Genomic DNA, 4310 nt, shown 5'->3' with positions numbered 1-4310 from the left:
CAGACATGTGGGCAAGAGAGCAGGGTGGAGTGTTAAAATGGAAAGCGACAGGGAGGTTTGGGTCTTTCTTGCGGACAGACCGCAGGTGTTCTGCAAAGCGGTCGCCCAGTTTGCGTTTGGTCTCTCCAATGTAGAGGAGACCGCATTGGGAGCAACGAATGCAGTAGACTAAGTTAGGGGAAATGCAAGTGAAATGCTGCTTCACTTGAAAGGAGTGTTTGGGCCCTTGGACGGTGAGGAGAGAGGAAGTGAAGGGGCAGGTGTTACATCTTCTGCGTGGGCATGGGAAGGTGCCATAGGTGGGGGTTGAGGAGTAGGGGGTGATGGAGGAGTGGACCAGGGTTTCCCGGAGGGAACGATCCCTACGGAATGCCGCCAGGGGGGGTGAAGGGAAGATGTGTTTGGTGGTGGCATCATGCTGGAGTTGGTGGAAATGGCGGAGGATGATCCTTTGCCTCCCTCTGGATTCTTACCTTCTCTTGATCTTTTCATTGAGAACTGTCGGCGTGACATTAGCCGTCTCAATTTCTCTGCTCCTCTCACCCATTCTAATCTGTCTCTCTCTGAACTTACTGCACTCCCCCACCCTCAACTTCTCTCTCCCCCCGCCCCCCACCTTAAACCAGCTTATATTTCACCTCTCTCCTAACTATACTTCAGTTCTGTTGAAGGGTCATGTTGGACTCGAAACGTCAAATCTTTTCTGCTCCACCGATGCTGCCAGACCTACTGAGTTTTTCCAGGTAATTCTGTTTTTGTTTTGGATTTCCAGCATCCGCAGTAGCTTTTTGTTAGAATCTCCTCTTGTTCTCCAAAACGGAATTCCTAAAGTGCCCGAAAGTGGGGATGTGACTTAAACTACGGCAGCGCTGGGATTCGGATCCACTCCTCCAGAGGCTGGAAGAAACCCAAATCCAAATCTTCATGTCACTGGGTCAGGGAAACTGTGCATAGATTCTGCTGAAACTCCTTCTTCAAAAGTGAATTAGACAGTTACTTGAAATAGAGAAATTGAGGCTTATGGAAAGAGAGAAGAAAATATGGACTAATTGATTGTTCTTTAAAAAAGAAGCTGCGATGATCTAATGACTTTCCAACATGCTGTGCCATTTGATGATGACATTGTTGATCAGTCTGTCTCCAGCATTCCTAATGAGAACAGCCGAATTCCATTTCTTCAAAACAAGGGCCCAAAGTGCTGCTGTGGAACTGCATTGTAGTCAGGTGTACTAGACTTCTTGCGCGTCGAGTTTCTGTAGTGTAGTGGTTATCACGTTCGCCTTACACGCGAAAGGTCCCCGGTTCAAAACCGGGCAGAAACATTATTGAAACTTGTTCAATTAGGCGAAAAGGAAAGTTGCTTCGCTCCTGCTTGTTGTTGAATATGAGCTGAATGCAGAATCTCACAGCCGGATTGCACTTGCTCTTCGTCTTTTCACAAAGTGAACATTCAGCAAAATGAGGATATCCTTCAGCTGGCAGCGGGTGAGTGGAGAATATTCAAAATGAATGTTCAATAAAAAACATATCTGTTGGAACTCGCCTAGTCACAGGAGAGTTGGCGATTTCTGCCCTTTTTTGTCACTTAAGGACCCAATGACAACCCGGGTCTGTGTGACAATGAATGCTGCTCCAGCTAACAGCAATCGCTGTTGGCATTGGCTGAAGAAGTCGTTTGTGTTCGACATAAACTTGTCATTTTGTGGGAGAAAAGTGTCTATGGTGAAAGCGATGTGAAATGAAAATAAAAGGCAGAGATAGCATGGATAAGTCGGGCTGTGAAGTTGCAAGCCTGGGGGTCCAGTGGTTAGGATTTGGCACTTATAAATGTCATGCGAATTATTAAAATAAATGTGCATTACTTACTGATTGAAAACTGAAAGCGCATATCAGCTCCACCTGAATCAATGCAGTGAGAGCTGGAGTTTTGTATCCGAGCTGGAAATGTCACCCGTGCAACAGGCCGCGAGCAAACACAGAGGTGAAGATAGGAAATGAGAGAAGGGCTGTGATAGGATGCAAATCACTGACTATCGAGATGGTGGTGCAAGAGAAAATGTGGAGTTAATAGGGGAGATTTCACTCTTTACACCGACACAAATATCTCCCAGATCTGGTTCCAAATCTCGTGCCAAACGAGAAGAAAACCTCCCACTGAATTTGCTCGGTCCCATGACATCAAAGGAAGAAGGGAAGACGGTGGATTTTGCTGGAGTGGGTTGTAAGATGATAGAATGACTGTGAAGGCAGCAGCATTGGGAGTGAAAATGAAGCAGTTATAGAAAGTTCCAGCACAGAAAGAGGCCATTCGGCCCGGCGTGCTGCTTTGAAAGAGCAGTTGTGATTGGTTGATCAGGAGTGATACTTTTGCCAGTTTGAACAGCAGGAAGATAAATCTGTCCCATTCCCACCCACATTTTGCACCATCATCCCTTTAGTCAGTTTCTCTCTCATGCCGTGTAACCGATCACAGTCCTTCCCTTTTGTCCTTTCACTCCCATCTCTCCGCCTCTGGACTTGTTTTCCAGCTGTTCCTTCTCTGGCTTTTCCAGCTCTGATGACAGATTGTCCAGCTGGAAGATTAACTCTCTTTCTCACTCCACAGACGCTGCCAGACCTCGCTTCTTTTAATAAGGAATTCCTATTCACTGTGACAGTTCACACAGCGGGAAAGAAAAGGTTTTCCCTGTACGGGAATTAAACCTAGGCTGCGTCGGTGAAAGCACCAAATGCTCAGAATTAAATACACTGACTTCCAGTGAAGCCGAGAGCAGTTTTCATTCATAAACCTGCAACTGTGATATTAACAAAGCGGGATGGAGAAAGACTCAGTTTGAGCGGTGACACTGCCGGAGGAATGGAGAGCTGGGGATCACCCATAAAAGCAGCAAAGTTTAAAAAGGGAATTTCGCCGAGCACAGGTCGCAAACCCAACAGACCTGGCATTAAGGGTCTCAGATGCCGTCGAATGAACTCGCCAGGCATGTAAGAAGAGCGAAGTATTGCACATCCCAACATCCATGGAGATCACTGCTGTTTTCGACCTCAAGCCTCAGCTTGCTCTGAATTTCAAATTGTCGAAGGTAATCGACCGACAAAAGCCCCAAGGTTACAATACATTCCTCTCAATCACCAATAACATCATTCACATCTTCCACTTCTTAGCTGCACCTCCGTACAAACATTGCAAACCCCTCTTGAATGTTTCATCTTGATATTTTTCTCCGTAAAATTTCAACATGAAGCTGCACAATCAATGTGAATAAAGTTTGTGTTGGTGAAAATGTGTTCACCACTTCGGGGAACTGAACCACACTGACATAGACAGAGGAACACACACTGACATATGCACCGAGAGTGACAGAGACCGAAGGGGAGACAAGCACCCAGAAAACAAGGATGTCACCAACCTGGCCAATTATTGTTCCATTTCAGACTGCAGATTTAGTGAATGTTTGCAGATGAACGGAAAGAAGAAACACGGAAATAGTTGGATGGTTTTCAGTTCATTTAGCTGATAATTAATTCTGAAGGCAGTTTGCTAAAGTCAGTAGTGATTCGGGCTGTGTCACAGGAAGGGACGAATGACGATCAGGAGGATGCGATTCAGCCCTTTGAACCTGTTCCGTTATTCAGCAAGATCATGGCTGATCTGATTGTGGCCTCGAGGCCGCTTTGCTGTCTTCTTCTCAATATTTGGAAAATATTGTCAGTTGGCAGCTGGGAAAATGGGCTGGGAACCAAAACAGAAAACACAGTCTCCAGCTTTGTGAATCTTCAGAAACTCCTTGGGAACCGGAATCAGAGGAGAATGAAGGGTGAACTTTCCGACTGACCAGAGACAGTCAAGACACCTTTCCCTTCTTTAAGACGCTGGAACATTGACTCTGATGTTATCAGTGAAATTAACTGATCTGAGACTTTGAAAAGATTCTCGTTACTGCACATCAGGAATTCAAAACTAATATCAGCTTCGGGACAATCAGAATACTTGGTAACAGACAAGACGATGAAAGGCTCGAAGGGAGACAGCACCGGTTGTAGGGGAGCTGGTTCCCGGTGACATGGGTGTGCCTGCAGTGGGTGGGATCAGACTGTTTCCATATATCCACAATGAATGTCCCACTCTTTAATTTGGAAGAGTAAAACTGATAGAGAACAATAGTTATTCCGTTCGCAGCAATCTGAAGCTTTAATTCGCTGACAACCTGGCTTAGGCTTTCATCGGTCCCTGTGGTGCCATTGTTTAGCGCGTTCGGCTATTAACCAAAAGGTTGGTGGTTCGAGATCACCCAGGAATGAAACTTTCA

The 4310-nt window shown here is 45.8% G+C and overlaps 1 non-coding gene across 1 annotated transcript; it reads left to right on the top strand.

The window, feature by feature from the left end:
- Window positions 1–1249: 1249 nt before the first annotated feature.
- trnav-uac (transfer RNA valine (anticodon UAC)) lies at window positions 1250–1322 on the top strand. Its single transcript has one exon. It is a non-coding gene; the product is annotated as a tRNA-Val (tRNA).
- The last annotated feature ends 2988 nt before the right edge of the window (window positions 1323–4310 follow it).

This window comes from Cetorhinus maximus, chromosome 23, assembly GCF_964194155.1.
Source record: "Cetorhinus maximus chromosome 23, sCetMax3.hap1.1, whole genome shotgun sequence".
NCBI classification, from domain to species: Eukaryota; Metazoa; Chordata; class Chondrichthyes; order Lamniformes; family Cetorhinidae; genus Cetorhinus; species Cetorhinus maximus.
Note: the sequence above shows the minus strand (reverse complement) of the source record. Positions and strands in the feature narration are given on the sequence as shown.